Source organism: Scyliorhinus canicula, chromosome 4, assembly GCF_902713615.1.
Source record: "Scyliorhinus canicula chromosome 4, sScyCan1.1, whole genome shotgun sequence".
NCBI classification, from domain to species: Eukaryota; Metazoa; Chordata; class Chondrichthyes; order Carcharhiniformes; family Scyliorhinidae; genus Scyliorhinus; species Scyliorhinus canicula.
Genome location: NC_052149.1, coordinates 180,942,494 through 180,968,570, shown reverse-complemented (window position 1 = coordinate 180,968,570; position 26,077 = coordinate 180,942,494). Strand labels below are relative to the sequence as shown.

The 26,077-nt window shown below is 45.1% G+C and overlaps 1 protein-coding gene across 1 annotated transcript in view; it reads right to left on the bottom strand.

Moving 5' to 3' along the window:
• Positions 1–26,077, bottom strand: part of unc5a (unc-5 netrin receptor A) — a 717,175-nt gene that overhangs the window by 669,941 nt on the left and 21,157 nt on the right. The gene's annotated exons all lie outside the window — the stretch shown is intronic.

Below are 26,077 nucleotides of genomic sequence, written 5' to 3'. Positions count from 1 at the left end.
CATGTACTGAATGATCTGTTGAGCTGCTTGCAGAAAAATACTTTTCACTGTACCTCGGTACACGTGACAATAAACAAATCCAATCCAATCCAAATTGAAATAAACATCTCATGCTTCAAATAAGACAAGAAACACAACTGTTTTAAAGAATTCCTTGTTACAGGTGAGCGGTCTGGCCTGATAGTTGTGAGCATTCACAGAATAAGACCGCCCACTCCACCAGTACTAATAAAAAAGCATCAATGTGATATTGTTGTTATTTTGGACAACTATTTAACAGGCAGCACACCTACTCTGTGATTTAGCTTGTTAGTGATTAAAAAGACATTTTTGTTGTCTGAAGTGATTTTCAGATAATTACCTTGACGTTCAACCTAAAATGTGTTGCGATGCAATGATGTATTAAGGTGTCACCACCAGCAAACGCAATACGCTGCAATGTCTATCCAAGAACTTCATTATATAAGCACTGCAAGTACATACAATGTATTAAATATTAAAAAGGTGCGAGTGGTCTCAAGATTTTAAAGGTATACCAATGTCTGAAAATATAATCTGCCCAACTGATTATAAGTACAGTTCCAGCTATAAAAGCCTGGTCCCTTTGCCAGATTTTCCATGCTACCACCTCTGCTTTTCTGATGTAATCATTTACCCCTCCAATGGGTCTATCTGTAGTTTCTATATTTGATTCATGATCTCATGCCACTTACCATAATTACTTTTGTCATTTAATCACTCCTGCCCTCCATTGTATCACAGACTCTTGGATAAGAACCTTAAAGTCAGAAGGTAGTGTACTATCCAATTGAGTAAACCTATTTTACTCCCCCACCCAATGCATATGATTTCAGTCAATTTGTTAAGCAAAATATTCGGGAAGGCTGTTGTAAAAGGCATTCAGGAACATTGTCTTTATAAATAGCGGCACAGAGCATGAAAACAAGTTATGCTGAACCTTGATAAACCACAGCTGGAGCCCCAGCTGGAATTCAGTGGTTAATTCTGGGCTCCACCCTTTAGGGCATATGTGAGAGTAGCATTGGGCTGAAGGGCTCCTGTTTTATGGAGACAAGAGAGGCTGGGATTAGCCTCCTTAGAAAAGAGGAAGGTCAAGGGAAGATTTGATCAAGCTGTTCAAAACTATGATGGATTATTATGGTGTAAATAAGGAAAATCTGTTTTCATTGGCAGGAGGGCCTGCAATCAGAAGACACAGTTTTTAAGGTGAAAGGCAAATTAATTATCTGACATGAGAAACTTTTTTTAATGCACAGTAATTTATGATGATCTGGATGGAATACACTGCCTGAAAGGGTGGCGACAATCTTTCTTTGGAAGGAGAAAATTGTAGAAGGCTATGAGAAAAGAACAAGGGAGTGGGGGAAATTGGATATTCAGAGAGCGAGTTGGATGGCCACCTTTTCTGCTGCACAAATGATTCCATCACAAACCCTTCCTTTTACCCAATGGTTAATTTCCTTTTCAATTCTAATACACAGCTACCCCCTCCCATTTTGCATCCAATGAGCCCTACTGGATGCACCTCCCTCTTGGCTTGCTGCCAATGCCTCAATTTCTCCATTCCACGGATCTGAATTCATAGAATTTACATAGAATTTACAGTGCAGAAGGAGGCCATTCGGCCCATCGAGTCTGCACCAGCTCTTGAAAAGAGCACCCTACCCCTACCAAGGTCAACACCTCCACCCGATCCTCACCACTCAGTAACCCCACCCAACACTAAGGGCGATTTTGGACACTAAGTGCAATTTATCATAGCCAATCCACCTAACCTGCACATCTTTGGACTGTGGGAGGAAACTGGAGCACCCGGAGGAAACCCACGCACACACGGGAAGGATGTGCAGACTCCGCACAGACAGTGACCCAAGCCGGAATCGAACCTTGGACCCTGGAGCTGTGAAGCGATTGTGCTATCCACAATGCTACCGTGCTGCCCCATCTTAATCAATCCATAACTCTTCCAGTCACCTTTCCCATTCTCTTCATCACCACTTCCCTGATCTTTCCTCGCTCATTGTCTTCTCTATCTCTGCTGGTTTTTCTCTCTCAACTCTAAATCCTAATTCTTTTGACTCTCCTTCCCCCCCCCCCCCCTCCCTCCCCCCACACACACCTCTATTTCTTCTCTTATTTGCTTTGTCTTTCTTTCTCTACACTACCATGGTTCCATTATACCCTACTAGGAGTATTTCACCTGAATAATGAGAAGTGGTCTTGACTATCATGGGCCATCAATTATTTTGTATCATTCTTGCGTCTATCACATTAAGTCCTAACAGTCTGGGCATGATGGGAGCTTGAAATTTATAACCAATTCCAGCTATCTTCCAATTACAAGCGGTATATTACACAAGAAATGCACCCTGCTCCACCACTATCACTTTGGCAGGAAGTCTGTTTATGCTAAACTTCTGCCAAAGTATGACAGTGAAACGAGATAAGCTCCCAGGAAATACACCTTCATGCAATTTGAAGAAAAAACTATTGTATCCAATTTAATGTTCACAAGATACCCACTCACAGTGACCTCTTTAGCAAAATTCAGTTCAATTCTGGATAAAATAGTTAACTATTATGATAGGAAAATGTTTTAAATTGAAACTGATCAGCAATGAAACACAATGCATCACCTGCAAGGTATCTTGAGAAGTAATTATTTTGAATGTGATTAACTTCTAAAAGTTTTTGCTGCACTGAGATTCATGCAGACTTTCAGATAGTCATTTTCGATACCTATTTCAATTAGGATGATTTTTAATGTTGCTTCTGAGCTTTAGGAAAAAATATGTTATTAAGTTTAAAGACACGTAAATAGTTTAATATGAATTATTCAATATCAGAAAGCATTTTTAGTATCAATCATACTAACCAAACCTAATTCCTTCCCCAAAATCATTTGCTGCTGATTAAATAATACCTGCTTATTTGATGTCTCGAAGAACACTTACTGAACCTTAATAGAAAATAGCAAGCCATTTATGCCAGCATTCACTTATTTCTTATTCAGAACATGCATTCTATAAATAGGGTGCATATTTCCTTCAGATATTAATTTGGTAAATATGAATGCTTCACTGAAAAAGACCCTGGTCATTTCTCAAAGCTTGTTAGTAATTTTTCTTGAAGAACTCTAACGCTGAAAGGCAATACAAACTTTAACTCGGATGTCTTGAGGGTATGTGATGTGCAAGATAGAACGGAAACCTCCGCAGGCAGGTGAATGTAAAGTTTAGGCCACCTTTGAACTGTTCTGAACTGTCTCCATTCAAAGCTGGTGGGAAGCATGTCAGCAGTGGTAGGCGAGATGTGAATTTTTAGAGGAGCTGAATGTTGTCAAGAATATGATCAGTGTTGTATGGCAGGCTGTAGAAAGGCTGGACTCCGCTTGGCCCAGTGAGGGTGGAGTGATTGGAGAGGGGGAAGGGCAAGGATTGCTGCTTGGGCACAAATCTCCGAGCCCATAAGCAATTGTTACAGAAATTATATTCAAATGATTCATCTTCTGCTCAATCTACTGCCTTCTGCCTATTGCAGCTAGAAGGCATCATGAGAGATATGCATTTTCAGACCAATCATGTGCCCATTCTAAAACATTCATGCTAAATTATAAAAGTATCTGACAGGAATGTGGTGCAACCTTTCTGACTTCAAGTGAGTTGCAGAACAGTAGGGTACAGGGTGCATTAGCCGTTCATTGTAGGCAATATTCAATTGCAGACATGCAGAATGAAGCTCTCTCATGGACCCTTTCAGATTGGCACTACACAGCTCATTTTACAGTCTTAAAGATAGCAGACAGAGGAGACCTCTATTCAGTCAACCAGGATTTGATTGCAACTATGTTTCATTCAGCTTCTTTGGTTTTGCCTACTTGGAAGAGTTATCCTACACAAGCCAGGGTGCATTGATTATGACCTTGTGTGATGCTCAATTCAGCAGACATTGGTTGAGCGGTTTCCTTTGCTGTTTTGAGGTTATGCAGTGAAAGTCTCTTCAGTAACTCCTGAAGAAAACTTTACTGGGATCGAAGGAGTGCCTAGTCAATGTTCTACACGAGTACAGTGCATTGATCTTTACTGAAGAAGAGTGTTCACACTGTCATAGTAAAAGTAGCAGTAAAGACATTAGATGGCATAAAAGGAAGACAATGCTTAAGGGTTTGTCAGTATTCAAAAGGAGTAAAGTCACCCAGTCCAGATGGGATGCATTCCACGGTGGCGGAGGGAAGCAAAATGTAGGAATTGTAGAGGACTGGACTACAGTCTTTCTTCTATAAGGGGATTGGTGTCACAGGACTGGAAGATTGCAAATGTTAGCACCCTGCTGAACAAAAAAGCGGTGAGAGATGATTATAGGTTAGTCAGCTTAAATCTAGATGATTGGAGGAGAAAGACACAGGGGGTTATGCTCCAGTTATATAAAACCCTGGGTAGACTCCACTTGAAGTACTGTGAGCAATTCTGGGCACCACACCTTAGGAAGGATATATTGGCCTTGGAGAGAGTGCAACATAGGTTGAAGTTACGAGGAGAGATTACAGAAATTACAACTGTTTCGCTAGAATTTGGACGGTTAAGGGGTTTTGGATCGAGGTATTCAACATATTAACAGGGAAAGCCAGGGTAAGTAACAATAAACCATTTCCATTGGTTGGAGATTCTAAAACTAGGGGTCATAGTCCAAAAATTAGGGCTAGACCGTTCAGGATGTATGTTTGGAAGCACTTCTCAACTCAAAGGATGGTGGAGGTTTGGAACTCTCTCCCACAAACGGCAGTTGAAGCTAGAGCAGTTACCAATTTTAAATCCTGAGATGGATAGAATTTTGTCAAGCAGGAATATTAAGGGGTATGGGCAGGTTTATGGAGTTAGGTCAAAGATCAGCTATGACCTCATTAAATGGTGCATCAGGCATGAGGGGCTGAATGGCCTACTCCTGTTCCTATGTTCCTTAAATGGATGTTGAGGAAAGTTTTGGAGACAATAATCTTGAACTAATCAATAAAGATGGATAATTATAGGCCAATTAGCCTAACCTCGGTTGTTGGTAAAATTCTAGAATCGATCGTTAAGGATGAGATTTCTAATTTCTTGGAAGAGCAGGGTCGGATTAGAACAAGTCAACATGGATTTAGTAAGGGGAGGTCGTGCCTGACGAACCTGTTAGAATTCTTTGAGGAGGTGACAAGTAGGTTAGACCAGGGAAACCCAGTGGATGTGGTCTATCTGGATTTCCAAAAGGCCTTTGATAAGGTGCCACACAGGAGGCTGCTGAGTAAGGTGAGGGCCCATGGTGTTCGAGGTGAGCTACTGGCATGGGTTGAGGATTGCTGTCTGACAGAAGGCAGAGAGTTGGGATAAAAGGTTCTTTTTCGGAATGGCAGCCGGTGACCAGCGGTGTCCCACAGGGTTCAGTGTTGGGGCCGCGCTGTTCACCATATATATTAATGATCTGGATGAAGGAACTGGGGGCATTCTAGCGAAGTTTGCTGATGATACGAAGTTAGGTGGTCAGGCAGGTAGTGCTGAGGAAGTGGGGAGGCTGCAGAAGGATCTAGACAGTTTGGGAGAGTGGTGCAGGAAATGGCTGATGCATTTCAACGTGAGAAAATGTGAGGTCTTGCACTTTGGAAAAAAGAATCCAAGCATAGACTACTTTCTAAACGGTGAGAAAATTCATAATGCCAAAGTACAAAGGGATCTGGGAGTGCTAGTCGAGGATTCCCTAAAGGTAAACAATGCAGGTTGAATCCGTGATTAAGAAAGCGAATGCTATGTTGTCATTTATCTCAAGAGGGTGGAATATAAAGCAGCGATGTGCTACTGAGCCTTTATAAGGCTCTGGTTAGGCCCCATTTGGAGTACTGTGTCCAGTTTTGGGCCCCACATCTCAGGAAGGACATACTGGCACTGGAGCGTGTCCAGCGGAGATTCACACGGATGATCCTGGAATGGCGGGTCTAGCATATGAGGAACGGCTGGCGTTCCTGGGATTGTATTCATTGGAGTTCAGAAGGTTAAGGGAGATCTAATAGAAACTTACAAGATAATACATGGCTTAGAAAGGATGGACGCAAAGAAAACTGTTTCCGTTAGGCGAGGAGCGAGGACCCGTGGGCACAGCCTTAGAATTAGAGGGGGTAAATTCAAAACAGAAATGCGGAGACATTTCTTCAGCCAGAGAGTGGTGGGCCTGTGGAATTCATTGCCGCAGAGTGCAGTGGAGGCCGGGACGCTAAATGGCTTCAAGGCAGAGATAGGTAAATTCTTGATGTCGCGAGGAATTAAGGGCTATGGGGAGAATGCTGGGAGGTGGAGTTGAAATGCCCATCAACCATGATTGAATGGCGGAGTGGACTCGATGGGCCGAATGGCCTTACTTCCACTCCTATGTCTTATGGTCTTATGGTCTTATGGTCTTAATCGGCATTAAAGAAAAATAAGGTACTTAACTCATTGATGAAGCTATAGAGAGGGGATTAATGAGGATGGTACGGTGGATGTATTTATGGACATTCAAAATACATTTGACAAAGTAACAACACCTTAAATTTATATAGCCATTTTAATGGCAGGAAAGTACCGAGGTGCTTCACAGAAGCATTATTAAACAAAATATGACACCAAGTCATGTAAGGAGCTATTCGGTCAAATGGTCAAAAGCTTAATCAAAGTAGGTTTTAAAGAGCATTTTAGAGGAGACAAGTGAGGTGGAGAGACAGGGAGCTGCAGGGAGCTAGAGTCTGAGACAAATGATAAGCAGGGCTACCATAATTGGGGCATTTAAAATTGGGAATGCACACCACGGCAGAATTAAAGGGGCTCAGATATCTCCGAGGCTATAGGATTGGAGAAATTACAAAGTTAGGGATGGGCAAGGCCAAAGAAATCACCATAGTCTCAGATTACCATATTCTGCTTTCCCCTTTGAGGCGGAGAGCTGACTGGTGGTAATTTAACCTGAGGATCACCACACCCGAGGTGAGGGGCAAGGTTGAGAAGGTGGGGCCTTCAAGGAAAACAACAGCCGGTACGGGAATTGAACCCATGCTGGTGGCCATGCTCTGTTTAATAAAGGCAAAGGGAGTCAGATGAGTAATGTAAAGAAGACATTTATTTATAATACATACTATTTACAAAGGGCCCCGATCGAACCACACTGGGTCCTCTCTCTCTTGTCGATAGATTCCTATCTATCCGACCTTACACGCAACATGGTATCAGCCCCGTAGTTAGCGATGGAGCTCATACTCTTCAAGCTACATGGGGAAACCAATCATCCCAGCCCCGTGTGTTCCACATAGATCATTACATCCCTCCTCCGCAAAGTCCAAAGGCCCACAGAGGGAGCGATGAAGGCGATAAAGATGATGAGCAGACCAAGAAGTTAAAAACACTGATGATGAGGAAGGATCAGAAGAACCCAGTGCAGCCCGAGCGAGTGGAGTGTGACGCAGAATCTTTGGCCTTGGTACATCATTGCCTGGCGGTGAGAGCAGATCAGCTGGAGTATAACAGGCTGAAGAACGATGCCTGCAGCTGGACCACCTCGGAGGAGAACCCTCCAAACGTGGCCTGACGACTATGATATCAGAGTCAGAAACCGCAGAGGTCTGTGTCTCCATTTTGGAATCAGACAATCAGATATCTCGGTGTCATGAGAAGATGGCGTGGTCACGTGTGCAGACTGGGGAACTCGAGTATTTTGGAATCAGACAATCGGATATCAAGCATATTGGTATCATGAGAAGAAGATGACGTAATCATATGTGCAGACTGGGGAACTGGAGTAACCGGTAAAAAGCGGGGTGGAGTTCTCCCGAGGAGTGGGCCGAGCAGCGGGCCAGATCGACGTAGAGTTCTCCAGAGGAGCCTCTGGAACGGAAGACTACTGTGCACAATGGTCACCTAGGTGACACTTCATAAGCTGACCTCGGACACAGACTTGGAATAAAACGGCACCGGTTTGACAAACAACAGTCTTTGGTAAAAGTTCCCAGCAGCGGCGTCTCTGCACCCATGGGGCTGGCCTGGTCGTCACATTATGCAGGGCCATTTTTAGGCTCCATTTTCCTCATCTTGCTTCATGCACACTCAAAGTGGCTGAATGTCCACAAAATGACGTCCATCACCTCCCACACAACCATTAAGCTGCTGCACACCTAAGTTTCTGCCCAGGGATTACCGGAGGCACTTGTTACGGACAACGGGCCTTGTTATTAGTGAGGGGTTCGCAGCCTTTACGAATTTGAATGGCATCCACTATATTCTCACTGCGCCTTTTTACCCAGTGCAGAGACGCCGCTGCTGGAAGCCTTTACCAAAGTTACGGGCATTGACCGCCTCATCAGTGTGAAGCACCATAGAAGACGACGCCTAGTTGGGCAATGCCCTTGTAATCTTGTGTGTGGCTCACTTGCACCGATGTAGGGGAGCAACAAACCCAACTGAGTCCAATGCTGGCGACTCATCAATATTTCGGCCGGAGATACCCCCGTTACAGCATGAGGAGTCGTCCTATACGAGAAGACAAAGTGAGCCAGTCTGGTATCCATCGAACCTCTGGTTTGTTTGTTCAGGGCCCGCTTAACCATCTGTACGGCATGTTCCACAAATCCATTTGACACCTTCTGATGGCTTGGCAGACCAGCTCAAAGTCAGCATCGATGCCGGGCCACCAGATGTAACTCCTGGCCAGCATTTTCATTTTGAAAACACCCAGGTGTGCAGCATGAAGGACTTTCAGATCTACAACTCTTGCACCCCACAGAAGAAAACTGTCCTCAATGGTCAGTGCCGATACTTTGGTCAAAAAAGCTTTAACTGCACTGGGAGCTGTCATCTTGGTCCACTGGGCAAAACCAAATGTCGCACTTTATCCAGCACCAGGTCATACTGTGTCCATTCTCGGATGCAAGCAACTGTTACGGGCAGAGTGTCCATGAAGTTTAGGACTGTCACAATTTTATTGGCCGTGGGCAGATCCGACACCACGGTCAAGGGAGATGACTTAGCACATCAGCCTTTGCTATCGATGCACCTGGGCAATAGTCGAAAGAATACTGGCACACAGCCAAAAGTAAGAGCCCACCCCTGGATCGTATCTGATGCAATCGGCAGCACTGCCTTATCTTTACGAAAGAGTCCAAACAGTGGTTTGTGATCAGAAGTTGTGAGAAAATGGGGGCCGTTAACTTATTGATGAAAATGTTTGACCTTGAACATGACTGCCAGACTCACTTTTTCTATATGCACAGAGTTACGCTTTGCAGTTGTAAACATCCTGGAGGCAAAATCTATCGGACTGTCTTGGCCATCACTCACGCAGTGGGAAAGGACAGTGACGATAGTAGGCGGTGATGCGGTGCTCGTCAGATACAGAGGCTTAGCTGCGTCAAAGTGAAACCAATGTTCACTTCACTAAATGGAAAGCCAGATTCGGTATAAAACGGCCATAATGATTTATCAGGCACAAGAAAGAGCAAAGCTCCATAGCATGACGCAGTGTGGGGCCATCTTGAATGGCTATCCGTGGGGTAGCACAAGTGGATATCACTGTGACTTCACAGCGCCAGATCCCAGGTTCAATTCCCTGCTAGGTCACTGTCTATGTGGAGTCTGCACGTTCTCCGTGTCTGCGTGGGTTTCCTCCGGGTGCTCCGGTTTCCTCTCACAGTCCAAATACCTGCAGGTTAGGTGTATTGGCCATAATAAATTGCCCTTAGTGACCAAAAAGGGTAGGAGTTATTGGGTTCCGGAGATAGGGTGGAAGTGAGGGCTCAAGTGGGTCGGTGCAGATTCGATGGGTAGAATGGCCTCCTTCTGCACTGTATGTTCTATTTATGTACCATCTCCCTCGCATTGCAGATCCACTTCACTTTACGCAGGTGGACACCATACTCTGAAAACTGCTGCAGCAGGTGTTCTTGACACGTCGTCAAAATGGACAAACTCGCTGGTGATCTCGTAATATACCTTCCATAGCTCATTGAAACAGAGCTTGCTGCAGAGATGTTGAATAGCAGTTGGGTATAATCCTATAAACCTTAATAAGTATTGCTTGTAACGTACTTTCTCGAGCACAGTACAGTTAAGCTTTAAATAAGCGCAGCTCTTATCTACTTTGGTGAATGTAGGACCACCTGCCAGCGTGGCAATGAGATCATCAATGCGAGGGAGTGGTAGCAGTCTAAACATGAAGTCATATTTATGGTTAATTCATGATCACTACAGAGGCGGACAGTCTGATCTGGTTTAATCACTAGAACCACCAGCGTCGCCCAGGCAGTGAAACGTACCAGCCGAATGATGCAAAGGTTCTCCAATCGCTGAAGTCCAGCCTCGACGAACGATCGCATAGGAGTCCGGCCGAGCACAAAAGAAAATGAGGCGGGGCCTGTAGATCAACGTGGACTTTCACCACGGCCCCCTTAATTTTTCCAAGCCAGGCCCGCAAACGGTCTGGGAATTTCTGGAGCACCGTATGTAAATTGCCTATTTCCACCTTTTCGATTATGTTGTTGGCTATAGTTGTGTTATTCTATAATTATGATTCTGATGCACCACTTGTAATAGAATAACCTATAAATCTGTCAAGTTTCCCAAAGCTACAAATAGAAGTTTTGAGTTAGAAACTTGTAATTCAAATTCTTAAGATTTAACATAATTATTATAATTCTTTAATGTACCATCCGAGCAGTATAAATATTATAGTTGATACTTTTTCGAAATGGTAAAATTACTAATGTCTCATTTATTGGGGTTGATCTATTTTCTAATTCAAATACTTTTTAATTATAAAGACGAACTATAAAGACTTACTTACATTTATTTAGTGCCTGTCAGGATGACTCGAGGTGTTTTACAATCAATTAAATACTTTTATTTTAACATACAAAATAGTATATATAATAGTTAACATTTGCATAATTCATTTCATATTATCAAGTATATTCCAAGTTTTCTATTACTATGTCCTTCTTGGTTACAGCAAAAGTCATTTTTATGATTGTCCAATTTGTCTATGTAGACTATATTACACTAACAATCTATAAACATATCAGCCTCTATTTTCTGCACCCTCACTTCCTTCAACAACCTAGGAAGTATCTAATCAGGACGAGCTGACCTTTCTGCTTGGAGTGCTGCCACTTTTTTAAGCATATATAATAGGGCCCAATCGAACAGCCTTATTGTGTTCGGGACACGTTTGCGACACTCAGCTTGCCTCACGGTTTTAAACGCGATCTCCGAGATGTCGTGATCGAGATCTCACCTTACTGGGCAGGATCAAGGGCCGCAATTCTCCCCGACCCGGCGGGACGAGGGTCCCAGCGTAGCGCCAACCGCTAGGCCCGCGCCGGAGTGGTTGGCGCCACGCCGACTGGCGCCAAAGCCGGCGCCAACGGCCTTTGACGCTCGCCGCCCGGCGTCGGGGCTCGCCGGTTCACGCATGCGCCAGTGCGTCAGCAGCTGCTGACATCACCACCGGCGCATGCACGGTAGGGGGGTTCTCTTCCGCCTCCGCCATGGCGGAGGCCATGGCGGCGGCGGAAGAAAAAGAGTGCCCCCACAGCACTGGCCCACCCGCCAATCGGTGGGCCTCGAGCATGGGCCTGGCCACTGTGGGGGCACCCCCCGGGGTCCGATCGCCCCAGGATCCCAGGGGCCCGCACACGCCGCCAATCCCCGCCGCCACCAGAGGTGGTTGAAACCACGGCGACGGGATTGGCCTCTCAGCGGCGGGACTTCGGCCCATCGTGGGCCGGAGAATCACCACAGGGGACACGCTGATCGGCGCGGGGGGCCCCAATTCCCGGGTGGCGGAGAAGTCCGGCCACAGCGGGGGCGGGAATTACACCGGCCCCGGGCGAATCTCCGACCCTGTGGGGGGTCGGAGAATTTCGCCCAAGATTTTCATATGCAAGAAAGCAGTTAGGCTCACTTAAATATGTCTGCGCCAGATTCTCCAAGGCCTGGGATTGAATGCGCATGCCTGTGCGGCCTTGCCATGCCGCTGTGTAGCACTGGTCTGCATAATGGCATCGGAGGGTGGAGGGAGGTCTCCGCTGCTATGGAAAGCCCCGGGTGGTGGGGCTGTGGGCAGGGTGGTGCCCTGGCATCAGAGCATGTTGTCACTACCAGGGGGCCCCTGCTTTGATGAGTTAGAGTGAGAGGGGGCTCAAGCACCTCCTCCTTGGGGGGATGCGGAGGCTGCGGTGAGGGGTCCAGAGATCGGGGAGATGGGGGCAGAATTTAAAAATGGTGCCCAATCTCCTCCTGCACTGACAAGCTCAGCTCGTCAGTGTAGGAAATGAAAACAAGTGCAGCCTCGGCAGCGCGTTCCTCGCCAAGGCCAAGAAAAATAGTCCCGTTTGATAGTGGATTGTTCTCGGTGCCAAACATCCCATTAAACACATCCAAAATGAGACTCGGTTTTTTTTCCGCTAAATTGTGCCCATAGTGTCAGCTGTGATTTTGTTGATAGCACTCTTGACTCTAAATCAAAACTTCCAGTTTCAAGCCCCAATCTGGGGGGTTTGAGTGCGAAAACCAAGGCTAACACTCCCCTGTAGTACTGTGGGAGTACTTAACTGTCAGAAATGCTACATTTTGGATCAGTCATTAAACCAGGGCCACATCTGCCTGCGTGGGTGGATATACAATCTGTAATTCAAAGAAAAGCAGGAGAGTTTTCCCCAATCCCCGGCTATTGTTTATCCTCATCCAGTTTAACAAAAAGTACATGTTATCTGGTTGTTGTCACCTTTCTGTTTGTGGAAGTTTGTGAGTGCAAATTGGCTGTAGATTTCCCTATATTACAATAGGGAATATGCTTCAAATAGCACCTCAAACATTGGCTGAAAAGTGATTGGTAATGTCCAGTAATGAAAAGAATGAGACAATTGCAAATCTTTCTTTATCTCCTTTTAAAATTTATTTTTATCCTATCTTTCAAAACACCTTTGGCGACATTGCATCTGTCTTCACTGAAGAGGAGGATGCTGTTAAAGTACACATTTATTAGCTCAGTTGTGTCCTCTACTTCCAGTGGACGACTGTTTTATTCTATAGTTGGCCCCATTCCTTCACTGGTTATTTGTGTACGAAAAACTGGTTATTTGTGTTCCCTTTTATGTTAGTCACTAATGTATTCTACACATTTTTGATCCTCTTATTTCCTTTTTATTTTCTGAATCTCTTCATTTGGCTTGTTCTACAGTGTTATCAGCCTGATATGAAGAAGGTGGCAATGTCAGTGGACTGGTAATCTGGAGGTCCATGCTAATGCTCTGGGACATGGGGTCAAATCCCACTATACAGTTGCTGGAATTTAAATTCATTCAATTAAAAAGTGAAAATCTGGAACTGAAAACCTGTCGCTGTAAACAATGGGCTGAATAGCCTTTTTCTGTGCAGTAACTTTATGGCAGAGCGGTGGTACAGTAGTGAACACAGTTGCCTCACAGCGCCAGGACCCAGATTCGAGTCCGACCTAGACAAACTGCCTGTGTAGAGTGTGCACTTTCTCCCACGTGTCTGCGTGGGTTTCTTCCCACAGTTCAAAGAAGTGCAAGTTAGGTGGATTGGTCATACAAAATTGCCCCTTGGTGTTTCACAAAGATGTGCAGGTTAGGTTACAGGGTAGGGCGGGCCTAGTTAGAGGGCACATTTGGAGGGTTGGCATAGATTCAATGAGCTGAATGGTTCTGCACTTTAAGGATTCTATGTATTAACCTTTATGTGTTTCATATGGATCTTTAAATCTTTGATCATCTCTATCTTTGAATGCACTTCCTTACCCCACAATCATGCGCTTTCACCTCTGAAACAACATAGAGAATAGGAGTAGGCCATTTGGTTCTTCGACTGGGGCTGGTTTAGCACACTGGGCTAAATTGCTTAAATTTAAAGCAGACCAAGGCAGGCCAGCAGCACGGTTCAATTCCCGTACCAGCCTCCCCGAACAGGCGCCGGAATGTGGCGACTAGGGGCTTTTCATTGAAGCCTACTCATGACAATAAGCGATTTTCATTTCATTTTCATTTTCAAGCCTGCTCCGGCATTCATGATCATGGCTGATCATCCATTTCAGTAACCTGTACCTGCTTTCTCCCCATAACCTTTGATCCCTTGAGCCCCAAGAGTAACTCCTTGAAAACAACTTCTTTCTGTGGTAGCGAATTCCTCAGGCTCGCCACTTTCTAGGTGATGACATTTCTCTTCATCTCAGTCCTAAATTGATTCCCCAAATCCTTAGACTGTGACCTCTGGTTCTGAACTTCCCTGCTATTTGGAACATCCTTCCAGCATCTATCATGCCCAGTCCTGTTAGAATTTTAACTTTTAAACTCAGGGAATGTAGTCCTAACCGACTCAATCGCTCATCATATGTCAGTCCCGCCATCCTAGGAATCAATCTGGCAAAACTTTGTTAAACTCCCATGATTCCTCAGATAAGGGGGTCAAAGTGCACATGATAGTCAGGTGTGGTCTCACCAGGCCCTGTATAATGGCAGCAACACATCCCTGCCCCTGTGCTCAAATCTTCTCGCTGTGAAGGCCAACATACCATTTTCCTTCTTTACCACTGGCTGCACTTGCATGCTTACTTTCAGTGACTGGTGTACCCAGATCTCGTGGCAAATTCCCCTCCAGTAGCTATTATAATCTGCCTTATTGTTTTTGCTACCAAAGTGCATAACCTCACACTAATGTACATTATACTGCATCAGCCATGCATTTTCCCACTCACTCAATGGGCGCGGTTAGTCTTTACAGGTCTAGAGAGAGGGGTAATCCCAGGTAAAAGAGGTGTGAATTGTCTCAAGGCAGGACAGTTGGTAGGATTTTGCAAGCCCAGGCCTGATGGTGGGGGGGGGGGGGTGAATGTAATGCGACATGAATCCAAGGTCCCATTTGACGACAAGCAGAAACATATAGCCAAGTTCCGCACACATGAGTACGGCCTCAACCGGGATCTTGGATTCATGTCACATTACATTCACCCCCACCAGCATCTAGCCTGGGCTTGCAAAATCCTACCAACTGTCCTGAGACAATTCACACCTCTTTAACCTGGGATTACCCCTCTCTCTGGCTCTATAAAGACTTAATTACCTGCAATGCTCGCATTCAAAGTATCGTCGGCATCTTTGACTTTGTCTATATATACATTTCTGGAACCTACCTCTTCATTCACCTGAGGAAGGAGTAGTGCACTGAAAGCTAGTGATTGAAACAAATCTGTTGGACTTTAACCTGATGTTATAAGACTTCTTGCTGTACCATACTCATAGCTCACCCTCCCACCCAGCTTTGGGTCATCTGCAAATTTGGAGATATTGCATTAGTTCCCTCATCTAAAATCATTAATATATATTGTGAATAGCTGGTGTCATAGAACTGTTCCCAGTTGTACCCCACTAATCACTGCCTGCCAATTTGGAAACAAATCTATTCCTGCTATCTGTTTTATATCTGCCAACCAGTTTTCTATCCATCTCAATACACTACCCCCAATCCCATGTGCTTTATTTTACATGCTAATCGCTTATTTGGGACTTTGTCAAAATCCTTCTGATAGTCAAAATGAACGATATCCACTGGCTCCCCCTCATCAACTCTACTAGTTGCATCCTCGAAGAATTCCGGTAGATTTGCCAAGCATGATTTCCTTTGGTAAATCCATGCTATCCGATCCTGGCACTGTTTTCCAAGTGCTCTGCTATTAAATCTTTTATAATGGACACTCACATTTTCTCCACTAATGACGTCAGGCTGACTGGTCTATAATTTCCTATTTTCTCTTTGTCTCCCTTTTTAAACAGTGGGGTTACATTAGCTACACTGTAAACCTGCAGGAATTTATCATGGCCAGTCCACCTAACCTGCACGTCTTTGGACTCTGGGAGGAAACCGGAGCACCTGGAGGAAGCCCACGCAGACACAGGGAGAATGTGCCAACTCCGCACAGACAGTGACCCAGCGGGGAATCGAAGCTGGGACCCTGGCGCTGTGAGCCACAGTGCTATACACTTGTGCTACAGTGCTGCCCTTTAAATACTTATTTTTTTATAAATTTTTTTTTATTGGATTTTTGAACAGAGTATATTTTGCCGTTATGTACACAGGATATGATATATGTAAGTAGGCATCCATTTGTGTCGGCGAGGCACTTCCGGAGGGCAATCCTCGAATAGGTCTGATGCCATTATTGCCACTCGCTTCTCCCGGCTGGATTTCGCCGCCGTTGTCTTCTCGTGCACACTGCCGCTTCAGCCGGCCCTCCCTGTGGATGTCAGGTTGGTTAACGTTTCCCTGCCCCCCCATCGTTCGCCTTTCCTTCCTCTTAGATTGAGTTGTCACCCCCCCACCTCTCCCGGTCTATCTCCCCCTCTCATGCTTTGTCTGTTTTCCCCTGGTTCCTGGCTCCCTAGCTATTCTTCTGCTTGTTTGTTGGCCACAAACAAGTCCCGGAACAATCGGGTGAATGGCTCCCACGTTTTGTGGAAGCCGTCGTCTGACCCTCAGATGGCGAATTAAATTTTCTCCATTTGGAGAGATTCCGAGAGGTCGGCCAGCCAGTCTTCAGCTTTAGCTGATGCGGCTGACCGCCAGCCAAACAGGATTCTACGGCACGCGATCAGGAAAAAAAAAAGAAAATGAAAATCGCTTATTGTCACGAGTAGGCTTCAATGAAGTTACTGTGAAAAGCCCCTAGTCGCCACATTCCGGCGCCTGTCCGGGGAGGCTGGTACGGGAATCGAACCGTGCTGCTGGCCTGCTTGGTCTGCTTTACAAGCCAGCGATTTAGCCTGGTGAGCTAAACCAGCCCCTAGGAGGCAAAGGCAAGGGCGTCCACCCTCCTTCCCAGAAATAGATCTGGCTGGTCTGAAACCCTGAAGACCGCCACTTTCGGGCATGGCTCCACCCTCACCCCCACCACTTTGGACATCGCCTTGAAGAAGGCAGTCCAGTACTCCACAAGTCTGGGGAAAGACCAGAACATGTGGGCGTGGTGGGCCTCCTTGGAACCGTTCACACCTATCCTTTAAATACTTCTTAAGTCACTTCTTTAAATACTCTGGTATGTAGTTTATCAGGCCCTGGGCATTTATTGGCAGGCAATCACATTGATTTACCCAACACCATTTCCCTACTAATATGGAACGAAAGGGAAAATGCTGGAAAATCTCAGCAAGTCTAGCAGCATCTGCATAGAGAGAGAAGAGCTAACGTTTCGAGTCCGATGACTCTTTGTCAAGGTTTGACAAAGAGTCATCGGACTCAAAACGTTAACTCTTTTCTCTCCCTACAGATGCTGCCAGACTTGCTGAGATTTTCCAGCATTTTCCCTTTTGTTTCAGATTCCAGCATCCGCAATAATTTGCTTTCACCCTACTAATATGGATTTCCTTCAATTCCTCCCTCTCACTAAACCTGGTGTTTCCCATCTATTTCTCTTACAATTGAATACTCTAGAACTATTGAATTCCCATACACAGGCAGCAATAGTACAATGAATTGGGCTGTTGCTGTTTTCCAGAGAGGCTATTCCTCCCCAACAGTATCCAAAGCAATACATCTGTTTTGCAGGGATGTTGCCACAGGAGATTCCTGCACTGCCTGACTAATCTGCCTGGTGGTCACCCATTCCCTTCCTGCCTGTAGGGCCTTGGTCTCCGGTGTGACCAGCTCTCTAAATGTACTATCCACATACTCTCCACCTCAGGGATGCCAGACAGTATCCCCAGCAGCAATTCCAGTTCTAAAACCAGGGCTTCCAGGAACTGCAGCTGGAGGCACTTTATACATCCATGCTAGCCCTAGGCACTGGAATTGTCCCCGGCAACCCACATAGAGCAGAGGAGCACACTACAGCTTCGGGCTGTCCTGCCATCATTTACCCATTTAAATTAAATCTTTTGGAAGATACTTAAAATAAATAATGTAATTTACTCGAGGGCCCTTATAAATTATTTGCGATAAAAGTTGTAAATATTTACCCAACCTTACTCACCTGATCAGTTGTTTCACTTGTCCCATGCTTGTCGTCACCTCAGGAGTTCCAAACTCCAAGATTGCACTCCGCTCTCAGTCTCATTCTTTCATCCTTCCTGCTCTGCTCCCAGTCTCACTCTTTCTCGCACACTTTCATCCTCCCAACTCCACTCTCCAAATGTTCCAGCCTAGCCAAAGCTGAAAGAACTACCTTTAGAATTCTTAAGCCCAACAAACAGAGAAATGATGAGGAGGTATCTCGGGCCCGATTCTCCGCAACGGCCGACGCCGACGTGAAACCCGGAGTGTTTCACGGCGGCGTCGGAGGCCGCTCCTCGCCCTCTATCCCCCCCCCCCCCCCCCAGGGGGCTAGGAGCGGCATTGCGGGGAACTCAGCCGCCGATCCTTGACGCTGGCGTCAAGGCGGCGCACCGATAATGACGCAGCCGGCGGCGCCTAAGTGACGTTAGCTGCGCATGCGCAGGTTGGCCGGCTCAAACCCGTGCATGCGTGGTTGCCGTCTTCCCCTCCGCTGCCCCGCAAGACATGGCGGCTTGATTTTGCAGGGCGGCGGAGGGGAAAGAGTGCGTCTTTTAGAGACACCGGCCCGACGATCGGTGGGCACCGATCGCGGGCCAGTCCCCTCCCGAGCACGGCCCTGGTGCTCGATCCCCTCTCCGCCCCCCACAGGCCCCAAACTTGCCTGATGCCAGGATTCTGCTTGGAGCTGGAGAGGAACGTGCGGTGGAAGGGTGAGGATCCCATTGTCATGGTGCCAGTAATATAGATAGGATGAGGAAAGAGGTTCTGTTTATGGATTATAAGCAACTAGGGACTAAATAAAAAAACAGAACCTCAAAAGGTGATAATCTATGGATAACTTTCTGAGCCACGCGCAAATTGGTGTAGGGTAAATGGGATTAGAGATGAATGCATGCAGAAAGATTCATGTTGGAGAAATGGGTTTCAATTCATGGGGCACTGCCACCGGTACGAAATACATTAGACTGAAAAGATGACAAGACCGCTAGTGGCTGCAGAGATAGATGGTGCATTGGTTATAATCTTCCTAACTTTCTTAGACTCTGGAAGGGTCCCAGTGGGTTGGAAAATAACTATTAACATGTTTATTCAGGAAAGAAGAGACAGAAAGCAGAAAACTACAGGCCAGTCAGCCTGATTGCTATCTTATGGAACTTGCTAGAATCAATTATTGAGGGGATTATAGCAAGGTCCTTAGAAAATCATAACGTGATCAAGCCAATTCAACGTAGTTAAATACAATTTCCCTTTCCACAAAGCTTGATTTCAGAGGAAATAACAAGCAAGGTGGATAAAGGGGAACCTGTAAATACGGTGTCCTTGGATTTCCAAAAGAAGTTGCCACGTCACAGATTACTAAACAAGATAAGAGAACATGGTGCAGGAGGCAACATTGATAAAGGATTTGATTAGCTTAGGGGAAGCGGAGATCGGGCTCAATGGGTCTTTTTCAGATTGGAAAACTAACTAGCGAAGTAAAACAGAGGCGTGTGTTTTAGAATGGGGAGCGTTTGGCGCCTGTCATCCAGAGAGTTGCCGGACATCCAACAGACAGGCTGCTGTTTCATGTTAAAATGGGTGTCTATTTGCAACTGGCGGAATTTCTGGCCGATCTTGGCAGAAAGCCCTACCTTGGGGAGCTGTCAGCCAATCAGATTGACCGACAGCTCTCCAGCCAATCAGATTGACCAGCAGCTCTCCAGCCCATTCAGGCACAGCACTGCAGTGCCTGCAAGTGGAACTGCAGAGAGCCTTATCTGAGACTAAGTCCTGGGAACCATGATGTACCAGGATCCTGGGATGGGTCGGTACAAAATGATCCGGGGGATTGCCTCGGAGGAGAGGTTAGCCACAATGTGAAGGAGCCTTCCGATGGAGTCAACCACCTCCCCAGCTTTCCCAGTCAAGATAGAGGGTGAAAACCTTTTCTGTTTCCCACACTCAAGTAATGGGCACCATCAGTCTAAAAATTGAAGCTGGGTGAGAAAGTCAATACTTCAGGGCTTTAACTGGGGCATGGGCGGGATTCCAACCCAAGGCCCTATCCATCCCATCCTAAACATGCATCAGGGCCGGGAGGTGGGATCCTAAAGAGAATATCGTCATTGCTATTTCATGCTCCCTCTCCTCCACAACCTCAGAACCCAACGGGAGGGGGACCATAAAATTCTGGCATGGGATCAGTAATAGGACCTCAACCATTTACAGTCTACATCAATGATTTGGATGAAGTCACAAAGTGTATTGTAGGTAAATTTTCCAATGACACTGAAGATGGGAAAGTAAGATCTCAGGAGGTGGTAAAGTGCTGTTTAAGGGATGGATGGGAGCGTGTAGAAATGTGGCAGATTGATTACGTTGCGGGAAAATGTGAACTTGTCCACTTTAGCACGAAGAAAATTTGACAGACTGAGTATAACATAGGAAAATATGAACTTGTGCACTTGACAGGACAAATAGAAAAGTAGTATATTACGTAAATGGAAATAGAGATTGTCGAACTCAAGTGGTACAGAGGAGTCTTGTTATCCTGGTACCGGAATCACAAAACATTAGTGTGCAGTTGCAGTTACACCAAGTGATTAGGAAGGCAAATGGGACATTGGTGTTTATTGTACGGGAATAGAATATAAAAGTAGGGAGGTTTTGCTGAAGTTGTACAGGGCACCGGGGAGATCACGTTTGGAACACTGTGCACAGTTTTGGTATCATTTGAAAAATAACAACGGAGAGATGAATTGTACATGCCCCTGGTGGGCATGGGGGTAGGGGGGAGGGAGGGAGGGGGGGGGCGGGTTATCTCCAAGTTTATCTCCATAATATGGAATGTGCAGGCGGACGCCATATACGGCAGCCCATCCACCATAGTTAAATAAATATTCAAGGGTTAATTAGGCTTATCAAGCTACTTGGCTCTTATAATACGCTTCCCACAGCATAAAGAATTTGGCATGGATAGTCGAGTGGGAGTGTGAGGCCCGATTTTATTCACTGAAATGTTTAAAGAGTAGGAAGGATGCTTTTTGCAGACTGCCTTTTGCTAATCATGGGGCAACCTCCCTTAGGTCTAATTCCTATTTCCTTCCTACCCATTCCATCCTGTAAACCCACCCACTGTGCCTGTGATCCTCTCCCTAATCTACCCAAATCCTCCTGACCCAAAACCCCAGACTAACATACTCCAGGGAACCATGGGCCTTGGGCATCTTCTTCTACTGCCTTCAGTCCCAGTGATAGCCACTGGTGAAACTGTGAGCAAATCAGACTGCGGGCACACTGTTTCTTGAGAGGAGGTATGAAGGTGTCACCCACCATCATCCCCTCCTCCCCTCCCCCATATTATTCAGCCCACAATTGTTTTAGAAGTAGTACATAGAAGGTTCACTCAATTCATTCTTAGTGTGCAGGGCTTATCCTATGAAGAAATATTGATTAAGATGTACTTATACCTACGGCATTTAGAAGAATGAGAGGTGATCTTATTGAAAGTTTGAGGTCTTGAGGGGACTTGACAAGATAGATACCAGGAGAATGTTTTCTCTTGTGGGGGTGACCAGAACCAGGGGACTCAGTTTCAAAATAAGAGGTCTCCCTTCAACACAGAGATAAGGAGAATTTGTTTCTCTCAGAGGGTCATTAGTATGTGGAATTCTCTTCCTCAGAATTAGAGAAGACTGGGTCATTGAATTTGTTCAAGGCAGAGTTAGACAGATTTTTAATAGATAAGGGAATCGAGGTTTATGGGAACAGACAGGAAAGTGGAGTTGGGATATCACAACCAGATCAGCCATGATCTTGTTGAATGAATAATGGAGCAGACTTGAAGGGCCAAATAGCCGACTGCTGCTCCTTTATTTCTGTGTACTGTTAAGGCAAGGATTTGAAGTAGGGCGCTGAACAAAATTGGAGCAGGAAATATTAAAAATGCTGGAAATCTGAAATAAAAAAAAAAAGGGCTTGAAATAACCAACAGCTCATACAGCATCTGGAGAGAGAAACATAATTGAGAAGTACGTATCATCTGAAAACAGAATTAGATTTGGCTATGAACCTCTCCTGCTCAGACTATTAACAACAGCTTTAATGGGCAAACTTATCAGAGGACAACCAAGACACAAGGTATCACCTTCAGGTAATGATTCAAAAGATTTGAAAGATAAGGAAAGGATAGGAATAACACAATGGTTTCAAATCTAGAGCCCAAGTAGCCCAGAATAAAGTAAAAAGGTAAAAGCTGTTGACTCAATTACAAAGTAATGTCTATCGGTTTCTATGGAAGTGACAAATTTATATTCTGCTTGAGGAGTACCTACATTGCCATGTTACTATGCATCAGCCAGCAGTTATAACATTGCCAGCCAATATACCCAACTACACAGAGGAAGATAGGAAAAGCTTAGACCGATTGGAATTAATTTGACTTTTTTTAGCTTTAGTAAAATAAACTCAGTGACATTCTGAGATTAGCACAAAATCCTTATCCATAATAATTACATTGGTGTAGTGGTTGTAATCACTGGACAAATAGAATGAGAGTTCAATTCCCAACCTGGCGGTTTGAGAATTAGAATTCATTACAAAAATATATCTGGAATAAAAAAGGTGCAACTATGTGGTTGCCAAATGATTAAATCTCAATTGGTTCATTAATTCCTTCAGAAATGAAACTTGATGTGCTCACCCTGTCGTGCCTACAAGCAAACTCCAGTTACAATAATAAAAACTGTATATTATTGTAAGAATATTGTGACTGTAACATTGGGTTTCTGTAACATATGTGGAATGCAGTCGAAGATTATATAATAAAAACTCACTTCCATAATGTAAAAGGCATTTGGCAATGGAAATTCAGCTATACCCTTATTGGTCTGAATGTTGCAGAGGTAATAATGGTGCGGCCAGCAATGATCACCATTATAATGAATAAAATTGAACAGCAACATCCAGCATCCACACACGTGCAGTAAAATGCAGAAATCCAAAAGCTGTTGTCAAAGACACCATGCTCATCCACAGGGTGTGCTGTTGCAGTCCTCATCAATAGATTTGGTGCTGACCTCAATTATGAACCTAGGGTATTCGGCCATACTAACAACACCAGAAAAGGTTGCGCTAGAGCATTCAGGAGCAGGTGAACTTTTAACAGTGTGATAAGTGATAACAAACTGCCAAATAAACTCTATGGTCCTGAAAATTGAGTCACATTCCTTCAGAAGTCAGTTCATTAGTTAGATTAGATGTTATTTTTCTGCCTTTCTTTATCTCTCTCTTTTAATCCTGATGGGTGGTTTCAATCTTTAATTTTTTTGCCCCATAAAGTATTTAAATCTAATTTATAATTCCTGGGTGGAATTTTACAAGGCAAGGGTAGGCAAGTTTAAATGCATTCATTGAATTAATTTTCCTCAAAGGTGACATCAGATCGGAAGCCTGACATCATCCTGCTCAATTTCGGATTTCACCCGAGTAAGCTTGAAGGTGAGCAGGGACCCCGAACCCAGTGGTCCGGCAAGTCGTTTAAATATTATAAGGTAATCAACTGTTGTTTTAACCTAGTATACTGGCTTTAACAACTGAGGCACATTTTCTCTGATCGGTATTCTGTCAGGGTCGCTGAGGTGATTGGATAGCGGGGAGTGTTTTTCAAGTGAAACGGGCAAACAAGGAGGCCTTTCATATTTGAGCTTTGTGGTGATATGCATCACTGTAGACACACAAGGAATTAATATAAGTACACGTAGACTAGCTAGACACTAGAGGGAGCACCAGAGGCATGACACACAGACGCTCAACCAATAGGTCAGGAAAATAGGACACGACCAATAGGCATTCACGATACACACAGAGGTGACACTACCACAGGAGGGCATTACACCAACCCATATAAAAAGGACACAGCACACATGATCTTCCTCTTACCAGTGGAGACACTCAGTGAGTACAGACACAGGGTTGATTCAACATCACACCCACCACATGGATTGTAGCAGACTAGTTCGTCAGTCTGAGTAGCTATGTCAGGATTAACAGTAGTGGCTAATCCGAGTAGGAGAATTGTAAATAGTTTAATAAATGTGTTGAAGTTATCTCCACGTCTGAACCTTCCTTTGTCAGAGTGAACATCAAGGAAGCAGCTTATGCCACGCCAAGAGCATAACAAGACAAGCTTGAAGAGCTCCAGCCATGACGTAATGAGAGACTGCTGTTCATAGCACTTCTTCTCAGAGAGTGCCATTATTGCTTGACAGGTAATTGCTGAGCTCTGAAAGGCATTTCACCAGCCCCACACTTCACTCACCTACAGTTCCGCATTTCTATTGCCAGCCTGCAAAATAGCATGGGAGCAGCTTATGCAGCTCCACATCTACCTGGGAAGAGTGACAAGAGAAGCAACACCTGCCAAATTCTCCTCAGTCATACAATCATCCACTAGGTAGAAGGGTGGACAAAGAGATTCAGCGATTATGAGATGAGAGCCCAAAAGATAGAGAATCAATTCTCTCAACATGTGCGAGAACTAGTACATCAGGAGCCTCGGGAACTCGGTGCAGATTCTTGGAACAAGACCTCTGTCCAGTGGGTCAGATGGGCATGCATTGCCAGTGGCTGTCAAGGTGATTATCACCTAGCGAGCTATCCAACCCTCCTCGACTCCTGGGCCTCAACATATCCTAAAGTTCTATATACTCTTATCCTGCCATTTGAGAAAGCAGAGAGTTATGAATATTTGCAATATTTTCTGTGACTAGCAGGGAAGGACAACATTTGTGGTGGGTGACATGTGAGGCATGGGTGCAAGAGGGCGATAGGATTCTTTTTTTTTTATAAATTTAGATTAGCCAATTATTTTTTCCAATTAAGGGGCAATTTAGCGTGGCCAATCCACCTACTCTGCACATTTTTGGGTTGTGGGGGCGAAACCCACGCAGACACGGGGAGAACGTGCAAACTCCACACGGACAGTGACCCAGAGCCGGGATCGAACCTGGGACTTCAGCGCCGTGAGGCGGTTGTGCTAACCACTAGGCCACCGTGCTGCCCTAGAGGGCGATAGGATGAGGATGAATGTTAATATTGGTTGTTCAGAAAGAGTTAAGGTGTCTGGAGAGAGAGAGCTGCATAAGGTGCTCCCATGCTATTCTCAAGCTTCAAGGTTTCTTGTCATGAGTACTATACAGGAGAAAGTTAGAAGAGTCACACACAGCGTGGTGCTAGACTTCTGATAGGGTATTCCACTTACCTTTCCTGTCTTCCTGAGGTCCTGTATCTCTTGGTGCACTTCCTCCAGGTTGGTGGGATTACATTCTGCTGCTGACTTCCACATCCACTTCCATTCACACCTGTTTGGTTGGAGAGGTTGTCCTCTTCCTTCCTCCTTGTAAAAGGTCACCTCACTGCAACCCTTAAGATGCAACAGCAGGAACTCCAGGCAAGAGTGAGGAACCCAGCGAACAGCCTTCCCTGGACTCCAGTCCCTACAGGGATCTCAACTAATTAGTACAGCCACAGAAATTCAAGTCTATGGAGCCCATTTAATTAGAAATGCTTTATTTGACAAAATCAACACATTAAGCTGCCTCCCCTCACTAATGTATCGGGGATCCAGAGGTGGGATGCTAATGCTGTGGCAAAGAGCCTCAGTAAAGCCCGTCCCTTCACCATTCGGGTTCCTGACCAGCTACTGCATGTCTGCACAAATAACAGGACAAAGCAGTACAAGTTGGGAAAATTCCACCTTGTGTCAGATTAAGGATTCTTCATCGAGATCCTGACTGTTGCTTGCCCTGTTTGCAGACGCCACAGATCCACTCTGGAGAGTGTCCCAGTGGATCAGTTGCTGATTATAGAATGAGTCTCAATTTAAAAGGTCTGAAAAACTGTGTGGACAGCTGTCAGTGAGGTAAATTCTTTCACCTTTGACTGCAAAATATGAGCTACTATGTATTAACACAAGGCCAGAAATATATACTTCCTGCAAGAGTGTCTCAAAACCTGAAGGCTAGCGT